Consider the following 14,454-nt stretch of genomic DNA (forward strand, 5'->3'; position numbering starts at 1 on the left):
ACCGATGCGCTGGAGCCTGAGCAGACCGATGCGCTGGAGCCTGTGCAGACCGATGCGCTGGAGCCTGAGCAGACCGATGCGCTGGAGCCTGTGCAGACCGATGCGCTGGAGCCTGCGCAGACCGATGCGCTGGAGCCTGCGCAGACCGATGCGCTGGAGCCTGCGCAGACCGATGCGCTGGAGCCTGAGCAGACCGATGCGCTGGAGCCTGCGCAGACCGATGCGCTGGAGCCTGCGCAGACCGATGCGCTGGAGCCTGCGCAGACCGATGCGCTGGAGTCCGCAGCTAGAAGAGGAAAGTTTGCCGCAATATCCGAGGGCAGGTAAGTGCGCATTTGTCCCTTTTAAAATCGGTGAACTGTAGCTTCCCGCCGCTCGCCGCAAGTTACGGGCCAATAATTTTAATTCTCTGACTGTTTCAAAAGAGTTAACGCATTCATTCAATTCAGTACATCCTGCGTGATTATTTGAATGCCTGTTGATTAGTATCTTCCTTCTCCCTCGTAGTACAAGAGAGTGACAACATAGCCTTCCACATCCCAAGTCTTTCAATGCCACTGAATTCTCTGTGGGTTTACTGACTGTCACTGCTGTTGTGCTTTTCTGCAAGTCCCATGTTAGGTACTGTGGTCAGAGATTTCAATTACTGATAAATCCCTTTAAATGGAAGGCTCTCTTTCTTGTTTTCAGCAGTCTGTCTGGACAAGATCTGGTTGTTTGCACAGCTGAATTAAAAGCTACAAGACATTTCGACTCCTTTACCTCCCCTCGGGGCTACCTTAGAAACCCTGTTCCTAATACCAATTTGATGTAAACAGATGCTATTTTATTAAAAGACTTATGCCTGTGGCCATGAGGACCAGCGTTTAATAGAATGAGAGAAAAAAGAAATGTCAAGCGACAAATTAAAGGAACAGCAATTACATTTCAGGAAGGAAAGGGTGACATAAGTTACAATCTAGCACCTGTAATACGTATAACTTGCTTGGCATTGGTACAGTGGACAGACCATTTATTTCCATCTGCATTGACCATCGTATGAAGTTGCAAGCCATCTTCTACCTCAAACATGCCTCTAACACCCTGGCGGCCTTAGAAAGTCATTGATGAGAATACCTTTATTCAGAATCATTTGTTGCAAAGAACTCTTAAAAAGTAAAATAGCAGCGAGGGGTGACGATCTTGGTGGGAAAGAAGGTGTTATTCGAGGCGTCGAGCATTGTGGCAGATAATGGCGGTAGGTACATAATGGTAAGTGGTAAGTTGCAGGGAGAGAGGGTGGTACTGGTCAATGTGTATGCTCCGAACTGGGACGATGCGGGTTTTATGCGGCGTATGTTGGGTCGGATCCCAGACTTGGAAGTGGGGGGCCTGATAATGGGGGGGAGACTTTAACACGGTGTTGATCCTGCACTGGATCGCTCCAGGTCTAGGACGGGTAGGAAGCCGGCGGCGGCTAGAGTGTTGAGGGGATTTATGGACCAAATGGGAGGGGTGGACCCTTGGAGATTTGCAAGGCCGGGGGCTAGGGAATTTTCATTCTTCTCACATGTCCATGAGGCTTATTCTCGAATTGACTTTTTCATTTTGAGTAGGGCGCTGATAGCGAGAGTAGAGGATACCGAGTATTCGGCAATAGCCATTTCGGACCACGCCCCGCATTGGGTGGACTTGGAGATGGGGGAGGAGAGGGACCAGCGCCCGCTGTGGCGCTTGGAGGTGGGGCTGTTGGCGGACGAGGAGGTGAGTGAGCGGGTCCGAGGAAGTATAGAGAGGTACTTGGAGACCAACGAGAACAGGGAGGTCCGAGTGGGGATGGTATGGGAGGCACTGAAGGCGGTGGTGAGGGGAGAGCTGATCTCCATCAGGGCCCACGAGGAGCGGAGGGAGCGGGGGGAGAGGGAGAGGCTGGTGGGGGAGATGGTGAGGGTAGACAGGAGGTATGCGGAAGAAGCTGAGGAAGGATTGTTGAGGAAGAGGCGCAGCCTCCAGGCCGAATTCGACCTGGTGACCACCAGGAAGGCGGAGGTACAGTGGAGGAAGGCACAGGCGGCGGTCTACGAGTATGGGGAAAAGGCAAGCCGGATGCTGGCGCATCAGCTTCGAAAGCGGGACGCAGCTAGGGAGATCGGGGGAGTTAAGGACAGGGGCGGGAGCATGGTGCGGAGTGGGGTTGGCATCAATGGGGTCTTCAGGGACTTCTACGAGGAATTGTACCAATCCGAGCCCCCACGGGAGGAGTGAGGGATGGGCCGTTTCCTGGACCAATTGAGGTTTCCAAAGGTGGAAGAGGGACTGGTGGCGGGACTGGGGGCCCCGATTGGGCTGGAGGAGCTGATCAAAGGGATAGGAAGCATGCAGGTGGGGAAGGCACCGGGGCCGGACGGTTTTCCGGTCGAGTTCTATAAAAAAATATATGGACCTGTTGGGCCCACTGTTAGTTAGGACCTTCAATGAGGCAAGGGAGGGGGGGCTTTACCCCCGACGATGTCCCGGGCACTGATCTCCTTGATCCTGAAGCGGGGCAAGGATCCCCTGCAATGTGGGTCTTACAGACCGATTTCCTTGCTAAATGTAGATGCCAAGGTGCTGGCGAAGGTCTTAGCCATGAGGATTGAGGATTGTGTGCCGCAGATCATCCATGAAGACCAGTCGGGGTTTGTGAAGGGGAGACAGTTGAACGCGAATGTGCGGAGGCTTTTGAACGTTATCATGATGCCGGCGAGGGAGGGGGAAGCGGAAAAAGCCTTCGATAGGGTAGAGTGGGGGTACTTGTGGGAGGTGCTGAAGAGGTTCGGGTTTGGGGAGGGATTTGTCAGTGGGTTAGGCTGTTGTATGAGGTCCCGATGGCGAGTGTGGCCACAAACAGGAGGAGGTCCAAGTACTTTCGGTTGCACCGAGGGATGAGACAGGGGTGCCCCCTGTCTCCCCTGCTCTTCGCACTGGCGATTGAACCCCTGGCTATGGCACTGAGAGAGTCGAGGAACTGGAGGGGGTTGGTGCGGGATGGGGAGGAGCATAGGGTGTCGCTTTATGCGGACGACCTGCTGCTGTATGTGGCGGACCCGGTGGGAGGAATGCCAGAGGTAATGAGGATGCTTAGGGAATTCGGGGACTTTTCGGGGTACAAGCTCAATATGGGAAGAGCGAGCTATTCATAGTTCAGCTAGGGGACCAGGAGAGGGGGATTGGCGAGCTCCCACTAAAAAGGGCGGAGAGGAGTTTCAGATATTTGGGGGTCCAGGTGGCCAGGAGCTGAGGGGCTCTGCATAGGCTTAACTTTACAAGGCTGGTGGAGCAAATGGAGGAGGAGTTCAAGAGGTGGGACGCGTTGCCGCTGTCCCTGCAGTCAATCAAAATGACGGTGCTCCCAAGGTTTTTGTTCCTGTTCCAGTGCCTCCCCGTGTTTATCCCGAAGGCTTTTTTCAGGCGGGTTACAGGAGTATAATGGGGTTTGTGTGGGCGCGAGGGACTCCGAGGGTGAGAAGGGTGTTCCTGGAGCGGAGTAGAGATGGGGGGGGGCTGGCGCTGCCCAACCTCTGTGGGTACTACTGGGCCGCCAATGCGACAATGGTGCGCAAGTGGGTGATGGAGGGAGAGGAGGCTGCATGGAAGAGGCTGGAGACGGTGTCCTGTGTGGGTACGAGTCTGGGGGCGCTGGCAACGGCGCCGCTGCCGCTCCCTCCAAGGAGGTATACCACGAGACCGGTGGTGGTGGCGGCCCTCAAAATTTGGGGGCAGTGGAGGCGGCATAGGGGGGAAGTTAGGGCCTCGGCGTGGACCCCATTACAGGGGAACCACCGGTTTGCCCCAGGAAGAACAGGTGGAGGGTTTTCGGGGTGGCACAGGGCAGGCATACGAAAGTTGGGGGACCTGTTTGTGGACGGGAAGTTCGCGAGCTTGGGTGAGCTGGAGGAGAAGTACGGGCTCCCCCCGGGCAGATGCCCTAGGGAGGGTGAATTCTTCCTCTTCATGCGCGAGGCTCAGCCTCATACAGTTTAAGGTGCTGCACAGGGCACACCTGACCAGGACAAGGATGAGCAGGTTCTTTGGGGGTGAGGACAGGTGTGTTAGGTGCTCAGGAAGCCCAGCAAATCACACCCATATGTTCTGGACATGACCAACGCTGGAGGAATTTTGGAAGGGCGTAGCGAGGACGGTGTCGAGGGTGGTAGGATCCACGGTCAAACCGGGCTGGGGGCTCGCAATATTTGGGGTGGCAGAGGAGCCGGGAGTGCAGGAGGCGAAAGAGGCCGGAATTCTGGCCTTTGCGTCCCTGGTAGCCCGGCGAAGGATTCTCCTTCAGTGGAAAGATACGAGGCCCCCAAGCGTGGAATCCTGGATCAGCGATATGGCAGGGTTCATTAAATTGGAGAGGGTGAAATTCGCCTTGAGAGGGTCGGTACAAGGGTTCTTTAGGCGGTGGCAACCGTTCTTAGACTTTCTGGCAGAACGCTAGACATTGGTTAATGGCAGCAGCAGCTCGGGGGGTGGGGGGTGGGGGTTTACTTTATTATTGTTTATGTTATTTACACTGGAGGGTCTGAGGGGGTGTATACACCTGTTGTGTTAAGTCGGGGTGTTAATGTTAATTTATTATTTATGTACAGGGGGGGAAGGGTTTGGGGGGTTGCTTTTTTAGATTGTGTTTTGTACTTAACCCTGTTGGGTTCTTTTTTCTTTCTCATTTTGTTATTGATATTTTATGAAAACCTTTCATCAAAATTATTTTTTTTAAAAAGTAAAATAGCCTTGTTTTCTACGTCTTGCTTGCCGCGTTCTGAAACTCTTGAAAATTCCACACAAGGATAAAGGAGAAACAAAACATTGAAACTTATCGCTAGTCAGAAGTATAGTCAGCATTTTGAGTCAAAAGTGTGATTATTTCTAACTTATGGGAAGCAGAAGGCACAACATGGTGGTCGTGGGATGTCTATGAGTAAAAGTCCAAACATTTTAGAAGGATTTAATGCTAAATCAGATTGTAAAATCAACCCAAATTCGTGCCAAAGAGAGAGAGAGATAAAAAGAGTGAATTGTGCGAAAATGAAATGGCCACTGTAGCAAGAAACCCACAGCTTGAAACCACAGTAACCCCACCTAACGTTTTGGACACTAAGGTGCAATTTAGCACGGCCAATTCACCTAACCTGCACATCTTTGGGTTGTGGGAGGAAACCGGAGCACCCAGAGGAAACCCACGCAGACACAGGGAGAATGTGCAAATTCCACACAGTCACTCGAGGCCAGATTTGAACCCGGGTCCCTGGTGCTATGAGGCACTGTGCTAACCACTGTGCCGTCAATCTGAAATGTTAACACCTTTTCTCTCGGTTTATGCTGCAGGACCTGCTGAGTATTGCTGTTATTTTTACATTTAAGTGATAATAATTAAAGTTAACTGAATTCAAGTATGCAAACCTACTTTCGTAAAGTGGCAATTAATGGGTTCAATAGTCTGTAAATAGAATGCTGGAAAAAGATGTAAAGTGTTACAAAGGTTATCTCTGTCCCCACCTTTTATGCTAGTGGATATTATATTTCTGATCCTTTGTTTATCATGGATAATATTATGATGCCCTGCCTCTTTATCAGTAATAACTGTTAGCTCATCTGTGTTTGCCAAAGTATTAACACATCCCATACTAAATCTTTGGTTAAATAAAATCCAAATCACTGCCTTCATGATTAGTTTTCTCGGATGGCTCACTTCAATCAAACTTCGCTACAAACTTCCTTCTACCCGAGAACAATTCCGAGTCAAGTAGAAAACTGAACTCATCCTGTAGACATTACACTGGCTTAATCGGAGGAACCACCAGAGCAGGAGTAAACCAGTCTCGGGTTGTCATTCGGTCAGATCGTGGCTGATCGGTACTCTTTCTGTGCATTGATGAGTCACCGAAAACAGCTCAGGTAACATCACCGCCAATGCACCTTTCATTTTATAGTCACTCACCATCTTCTTATATTGCCTCTTTAGTTCGCCAGCCTTGCTGCCCTCAGACAGAGTCCGGCTAACAGCTGAATCCCCAGCCTCTTTGTCAATTTGATGACCCGTCATCCTTTTAAGCTGTTGCTCTTGCAGAACAGTACATTTTAGCAGAGCTACCCTAACACGCTACCGAGCCCCCAGGCCTCAAAGGGTATATCATGTTTTTCTCCTGCCTGCAGTTGTGCTGTAGAGGCTCTGATAGCAAGAAGGTGACAAGATTACACGGACAGTTTGAACTGTAAAATTTTGTATTTAGAATGGCAATGCAAAAATGAAGGTTGAGGCTATGGAGTCGATGTTTACGACTAGTATCCGCAGAATCCCTGCAGTGCAGAAGGAAGCCATTTGGTCCATCGAGTCTGCACTGGCCCACCGGACGAGCCCTCGACCCAGGCCCACACCCCCACCCAATCCCTGTAACCCTGTGCATTGACCATGGCCGGTCCACCTGATGGCCATCTTTGGACTGTGGGAGGAAACCGGAGAACTGTTAGGAAACTCAGGCAGAGATGGGAAGATCGTGTCTGTTATGATGTACATCAGCATAGCATGGTGCAATCACACACACACTGACACACTGATGGACATACAGTAGGACCAACCAGCATATACAACATTGCAGCCAATCACCAGTGAGAGTACACGCACTATAAAGACAGGGGACGCCAGAGTTCCTGCTCATTCTAGTAGCAGCCAGCTCAGAGCACAGAGCTCACAGCCTGCTTCTCAGACATTCACCATGTGCTGAGTGCCTCACCTAGATGGTGATAGGACAGGGTCCATAGATAAGCTGGTAATGCACGTACCCAAGCTTACAGTATGTTATTACAGTTGAATTGTTAATAAAATAGAGTTACACCATCTCCAGCCGTGTAGACCTGAACACCCAACACGACATGGTTCCAGGAGTGGACGCATACTAGCCCCTGTGAGACCTACCTGCAACTTTTCAGCAATCCGCCATCCTGTAGCATGGAGAACATCAACCCGCGGCCGCCGCTACGCATCGCTGGCAATCTCGGGGTGAAGTGGCGTGCTGAGTGCCTCACCTAGATAGTGATAGGACAGGGTCCACAGATAAGCTGGTAATGCACGTACCCAAGCTTACAGTATGTTATTACAGTTGAGTTGTTAATAAAATAGAGTTACGCCATCTCCAACCGTGTTGACCTGTTTGTAGACCAGAACACCCAACACGACAGTGTCGACACCACACAGACAGTCACCCAAGGCCAGAATCGGACCTGGGTCCCTGGCGCTGTGAGACAGCAGCGTTAACCACTGTGCCACCGTGCTGTCCTTCGGAATGGAGTGGTAACAGATGAAACATGGGCGTGCACCACTTTATTTTATTTCAAGGGTCTTCAATAAGGTGCCAACCTCTTCCAGGTGGGATGCTATTTTCAACATAAAATTACAACTCCTACATCAGTTATTAGGGCCCCAACATAATTTCAAAGCACCTTCACCTAATGCTCCTTGGTGCCTGGTTTTGCTTCTCTTCCCCCACCTAGTGGTACATAAGGCAGTCTTCTTTCTGTTTCCGTGGCTAGGTTTTCCTGGACCAGGTTGCTGGGCTGCCAACAGAACAACAGAAACTTGAGGGGCGCCACCCCACATCAAAAATGGCGAAACAGGAGTCTCTGACCGCCGGCCATTGACGTGTTGGAAGAATTCTGCAGGCTGACACTCGCCATCACGTCCGGGGGTGGGAATTGAACCCGTAGCTTCTGGCTCAGAGGCAGGGACGCTACTCACTGTACCACAAGACCACCATTTTGGTAGCTCGTGCTGATCCCCTGCAAGCCACACTGGAAGCAGATAAATATCGATTCTTTCAGAGATATTTGTGGGCTCCTGAAAATCTTGCAGCCTGTCTCCAAGTCCTCACACCTGACCAGAAAATTGCTGCCACCCTCTTCACTGAGAAACAATATCCGGCTCAATCATGTGGCAGAATAATTGCCTGTATGTGTAAACAGTGCTCACTGTTCATCAAGGTCATCAAAATGGCAAAGACTCCTCTCGCTTCCCAGCTGAATGTGTCCATGTTTAAAAACCACTCAATGATTCTAAATTGACAGCTAAATTACACTTTGCATTCTGGTCTGATCAGAGATGATCTATCTAATTCTCTGCAGACTACCGGGAGAAATCGCCCAGACCTCTGTTACCCGTATCTGAACACACACTAAGTCTGTTTCACCCATAACCTTTGTTACCCCGCTCCCCCCCCCCCCCCCACCCCCACCCCCCACCCCACCCCCCACCACCACCACCAGTCTCTCCAATTTCTGCACTCGTCCAATTCTTGCGTGTTACGTATCAGAGAATACACCCCTGCTGGTGGAACATCACCTGGTCTGTAGTGACAACCATGATGTAGAGATGCCGGCGTTGGACTGGGTTGAGCACTGTAAGCAGTCTTACAATACCAGGTTAAAGTTCAACAGGTTTGTTTTGAATCACTAACTTTTGGAGCACTGCTCCTTCCTCAGGTGGATGAAGAGATGGGTTCCAGAAACACAGATAGAGACAAAGTCAAAGATGCAAGACAATACTTTGAATGCGAGTCTTTGCAGGTAATTAAATCTGCAGGTCCAGACGAGGCAACTGGAGAGAGGGATAATCACAGGTTAAAGAGGTGTGAATTGTCTCAAGCCAGGACAGTTGGTAGGATTTCGCAAGCCCAGGCCAGATGGTGGGGAGTGAATGTAATGCGACATGAATCCCAGGTCCCTGCTAAGGCCGTACTCATGTGTGCGGAATTTGGCTATAAGTTTCTGCTTGGTGATTCTGCGTTGTCGCGCGTCCTGAAGACCGCCTTGGAGAACGCTTACCCGAAGATCAGAGGCTGAATGCCCTTGACTGCTGAATTGTTCCCCGACTGGAAGGGAACATTCCTGCCTGGCGATTGTCGCACGATGTCCGTTCATCCATTGTTGCAGCGTCTGCATGGTCTCGCCAATGTACCACACTTCGGGACATCCTTTTCTGCAGCATATGAGGTAGACAGCATTGGCCGAGTCGCACGAGTATGTCCCATGTACCTGGTGGGTGGTGTTCTCACGTGTAATGGTGGTACCCATGTCGATGATCTGGTATGTCTTGTAGAGATTGCCATAGCAGGGTTGTGTGATGTGGTTGCTATTCTGAAGGTTGGGTAGTTTTTTGAAGGCAAATCGTGGGGTGTGGGGATGACCTTGGCAAGATGTTCGTCTTCATCAATGACGTGTTGAAAACTGCGAAGAAGGGTACTCTGTTGGTTGTGTCCCGTGTTTGTTTTCTGAGGAGGTCGGTGCGTTTTATTGCTGTGGCGCGTTGGAACTGTCGATTGGTGAGTTGAGTGCCATATCCCGTTCGTACAAGGGCATCTTTCAACGTCGGTAGATGTCTGTTTCGCTCCTCCTTGTCTGAGCAGATCCTGTGTATATGGAGGGCTTCTCCATAGGGGATGGCTTCTTTAATGTGTTTAGGGTGGAAGCGGGAGAAGTGGAGCATCGTGGAGCATCGTGAGGTTATCCGTAAGCTTGCGGTAATGCAAAGTGCTGAGTTGACGGTCCTTGATGGAGATGAGTGTGCCTAAGGATGCAACCAATTTTGGAGAGTAGTCCATGGTGAGTCTGATGGTGAGATGGAACTTATTGGACAATAATCTCCAGACACAATTCTGCAACTCATTCGCTTCATTCTGGATCACAACATCTTCACCTTCGCCAACAAGTTAGACCATAAGACATAGGAGTGGAAGTAAGGCCATTCGGCCCATCGAGTCCACTCCACCATTCAATCATGGCTGATTTCTACTCCCTTTACCCGCTCTCTCTCCATAGCCCTTAATTCCTCGAGAAATCAAGAATTTATCAACTTCTGTCTTAAAGACACTCAACGTCCCGGCCTCCACCGCCCTCTGTGGCAATGAATTCCACAGACCCACCACTCTCTGGCTGAAGAAATTTCTCCTCATCTCTGTTCTAAAGTGACTCCCTTTTATTCTAAGGCTGTGCCCCCAGGTCCTAGTCTCCCCTGCTAATGGAAACAACTTCCCTACGTCCACTCTATCTAAGCCATTCATTATCTTGTACGTTTCTATTAGATCTCCCCTCAACCGCCTAAACTCCAATGAATATAATCCCAGGATCTTCATCCAGACGCATGGAACAGCCATGGGGACCAAATTCACACCTCAATATGCCAACATCTTCATGCACAAGTTTGAACAAGACCTCCTCACCTCACAGGACCTTCAACCGACGTTACACACCAGATACATGGATGACATTTTTTTCCTTTGGACCTACGGCGAAGAATCACTGAAACGACTACACGATGACATCAATAAGTTCCATCCCACCATCTGACTCACCATGGACTACTCTCCAGAATTGGTTGCATTCTTGGGCCGCATGTGCACTGATGAGCGGACACGCTTGCGCAGTGCGCCCCCATTTTTTTAGCTGGTTGCGGCCGTCATTTTCAAAGTCGTTCACAGCTGGCATTGTTAAAAGCCGGCTGCTGCGACTGTTGCATGTAAATTCCTGCGATCAGGAACGCCGTGATGGACAGCTCCGCGACCCTCCCGACACCCACCCGCGGGTCGCGACCCCCACTTTGAAAATGCTTGCCAAAACCTCCCTGAAGCTGCACATCTTTTAAGGGGCAATTTATCCACCTAACCTGCACATCTTTGGATTGTGGGAGGAAACCGGAGCACCCGGAAGAAACCCAGGCAGACATGGGGAGAAAGTGGAAATTCTACACAAGCAGTAACCCGAGGCCGGAATCAAAACCGGGTCCTTGGCATTGTGAGGCAGCAGTGCTATCCACTGTGCCACCGTGCTAGCCAGAAGCTATACCACCAACAAGAAATGGGTCTCTGCTGTGATCCTAGCAAATACAGGTCCAATATCATACACTGTATAGACAGATGATGAAAGAGTTTGGCGATGTCATACTGACCAACTACTCGCTGCACAAAATGAAACTTCTCAAGAAGTATTTCCATCAGGAAATCTAAACAGAGTCACTTCGGAACAAAGACCAACCACAGAGACAAGCTCAGATTCTGTTTCTGCAGATTTTCCAATACCTATAGAGACAGACACTGGAGTAACTTTCCAGGAGGCACCACCTACTGAAGGGACAGAGAACTCTTCCAAGGTCTCGAGTAACCATGTTCCAGAATGTCGAGTACAATCCAAAAGGAATAGACATCCACCCGAGAGACTGTCTTATTAAGTTGGATATATGTATAGTGATAATGCATAAGTGCATCTGTTGTAAAAACACTCAGCAGTTCTTGTTGCACTAAAGATGTAAAGGGAGAGGGGTGTTATGTTTCTGAGAACACATCACTGCTGGTGAAGCATTGGTCTGTAATGACACCAGTAGAAAGTGTTTGCATGGGCTTCAGTTCTCCATCTTAGATTGTATGAGCAATATCTCCTAAAGAAAACTCTCATTGTGTTTTTAAGAAATCAAAATGTGAGCCCCCCCCCCCCCCATATCCTTTTGCTTCGCAGCAGAGCAGAGATTGAGCATTGCTGATTTTATGTTTGACTGCAATGGTCATTTTGTTTTAAAGAGTTCTGTTCTCTAGATCCTGGGTGGTTTTAGCAGCCAGCAGGTGAAATTGACCAAGGAATGTGTTTTTCAGTCTGGACTAATGCATAGTGGTTTGCCTGGAGAAGTCCCTGGGGAGTTAATGTGCTTTCAGTCCCTGGAAAGTTACGTTGTTTTTTTATGCTTGGGGAGATTATGACAGTGCTGGGTGGAGCTACGAGAGACAGAGTTTTGAAGAAAGGCTTTTGGAAGTGAAGTCTGATTTAGGTTTTTTTAGACCTAAAATAAAGGCAGTTTTCTTTCCCAGTAGGATAGTTAAAAATAGAGTAATATTATTGAAAAGCAGAGCAGACTTGTCTGAATACAAGGAAGAGGCTGAAACAACCCTGTTGAAGCAGCTATTTGAAGATATTCAGCCAGAGTCTGAAGGAGCTCTAACAAGAACCAGGTCTACTCGGTAAAGCAAGTATTAATATAAGCCCTGCTGATTTTTAAGCTGGAGTGAGAGCTATATGTTTCTTTTCTTGTTGTTTAATGGGAAATTGAGTAGTCATAGAATCATAGAATCCCTACCGTGCAGAAGGAGACCATTCGGCCCATCGAGTCTGCACCAACCCTTTGAACGACAATCCTAACTAGACCCAATCTACATCTTAGATTGTATGAGCAACATCTCCTAAAAAAAAACTCTCATTGTGTTTTTAAGAAATCAAAATGTGAGCCCCCGCCCACCCCCCCCCCCCCCCATACCTTTTTGCTTCGCAGCAGAGCAGAGATTGAGCATTGCAGATTTTATGTTTGACTGCAATGGTCATTTTTGTTTAAAGACTTCTGTTCTCTAGAACCTGGATAGTTTTAGCAGCCAGCAGGTGAAATTAACCAAGGAATGTGTTTTTCAGTCTGGGCTAATGCATAGTTGTTTGCCTGGAGAAGTCCCTGGGGAGTTAATGTGTTTTCAGTCCTTGAAAAGTTAATTTGTTTTTTAATGCTTGGGGAGATTATGACAGTGCTGGGTGGAGCTAAGAGAGACAGAGTTCTGGAGAAAGGCTTTTGGAAGTGAAGTCTGATCTGGCAATCTTTGTTTTTTAGACCTAAAATAAAGGAAGTTTTTTTCCCAGTAGGATAGTTAAAAATAGAGTAATATTATTGAAAAGCAGAGCAGTCTTGTCTGAAGACAAGGAAGAGGCTGAAACAACCCTGTTGAAGCAGTTATTTGAAGATATTCAGCCAGAGTCTGAAGGAGCTCTAACAAGAGCCAGAATCTAGTTCGGTAAAACAAGTATTAATATAAGCCCTGCTGATTTTTAAGCTGGAGTGAGAGCTATATATTTATTTTCTTATTGTTTAATGGGAAATTAAGTAGTCATAGAATCATAGAATCCCTACCGTGCAGAAGGAGACCATTCGGCCCATTGAGTCTGCACCAACCCTTTCCCCATCCTATTCCTGAAACCCCATCCTAAGGGGCAATTTAACATGGCCAATCCACCTAACCACCTGCACATCTTTGGACTGTGGGCAGAAACCGGAGCACTTGGAGGAAACTCACAAAGACATGGGGAGATTGTGCAAACTCCACACAGTCTCCCGAGGTCGGAATCGAACCTGGGTCCCAGGCTCTGTGAGGCAAGCCACCATGCCGCCCCTCTTAGTATTAAGGGGTTATTTGTTAGCTGTTCTTTTTGGGTGTGAAGTTATGTTTTAGAAATATCAAAGCTCTATTTTTGCCATACAATCGCTCCTCGAGTGAATCATTCTTTCCACCTGACAGTCTGACAAATGAACTAAAATATTGTTTTTTGGGGGGGGGGGCAGAGCGGAGAATCAGCGTGATTGGGGCCGGCGTGGTCGGCGAGGCGCCGGTCGGGGGCCGCTCTACCCGGCCCCCCCCCCCCCCCGCGATTCTCTGGCCCGAATGGGCCGAGCGGCCGTTAAAAAGAAAGAGTACCGCCAGCGCCGCTCTAACCTGCTCTGAGCCGGTGGGACCTCGGCATTGAAGGGTTGGGTGACGGCCTGTGGGGGGGGGGGGGGGGGGGGGGGGAGAGGTGGTCCGACCCTGGGGGGGCCTCCAATGTGGCATGGCCCGCGACCGGGACCTACCAATCGGTGGGCCGGCCTCACTGTCTCCCGGCCTCCTTTATTCCGCGCTGGCGCCTGTGCCATGTTGGGTCGGGGCCGGCGCGGACAAGGGAGACACCGCGCATGCACGGAAATCGCACCAATGGGACTGCGCATGCGCGGGTTCGCGCCAGACCCACTGCGCATGCGCACATTCCCCTCCGGCGCCCATTCCACAGCCGGATCAGCAGCTGGAGCTGGAGGGGCCAGAATTGCTGATCCTGGGGCCGTGTTGACGCCGTCGGGAAACACTTAGCCTCAGGATCAGGGAATCCCGCCCATACTGCGTGAGAGGTTCTATTAAGTTAAATGCACTACATAAATTCAAGTTATTGTTGATGTCGCCACATCCTGCCAGCAAATAACAGAGCATAGGAACAAGAGTGAAATTTGCCACTTGGCGTTTTAAGTGGGCTCTACTGCAATGTAAGAAGGTATACTCAATCAGGATGGTAAGAAAAAGAGGTTTGCCCATAGTGCACACTCAACAGCACTTCTCATTTGTCTGACCTTTTGTTGTTGAACCAGCTGAAAGCCCATTAAACGCTCGCAGAAAATTGTTTCTCCAGAGTTTGGTAAGATAGCGAAGAAAAACAACAGTTCATTATGTCAAGTTGCTATGGTCACGGATGATGTACTGTGCACACAAGGAAGCAATGAAATGTGCAGGCAAGCCGGTTTTTATCTCTGGTGAACAAACAGTATAAAAACTGAAGCCAATGTACAGCCCTATTGCTGGCAACATTGCTAACATCAGGAGCAGCTTGTTTGCGAAGTTT

At 49.5% G+C, this 14,454-nt stretch overlaps 1 long non-coding RNA gene across 3 annotated transcripts in view; it reads right to left on the minus strand.

The window, feature by feature from the left end:
* LOC140392455 (uncharacterized) overlaps positions 1 to 13,733 on the minus strand; it is a 162,590-nt gene extending 148,857 nt beyond the window's left edge. For all 3 annotated transcript variants that reach the window (XR_011935368.1, XR_011935369.1, XR_011935367.1), the window contains exons 1-2: positions 13,658 to 13,733; positions 6,935 to 7,044 (exon numbers count right to left, since the gene is read on the minus strand). This is a non-coding gene — a long non-coding RNA (uncharacterized lncRNA). The remainder of the gene's footprint in view (positions 1 to 6,934; positions 7,045 to 13,657) is intronic.
* Positions 13,734 to 14,454: the final 721 nt, after the last annotated feature.

The sequence above is a fragment of the Scyliorhinus torazame genome, chromosome 16 (assembly GCF_047496885.1).
Source record: "Scyliorhinus torazame isolate Kashiwa2021f chromosome 16, sScyTor2.1, whole genome shotgun sequence".
NCBI classification, from domain to species: Eukaryota; Metazoa; Chordata; class Chondrichthyes; order Carcharhiniformes; family Scyliorhinidae; genus Scyliorhinus; species Scyliorhinus torazame.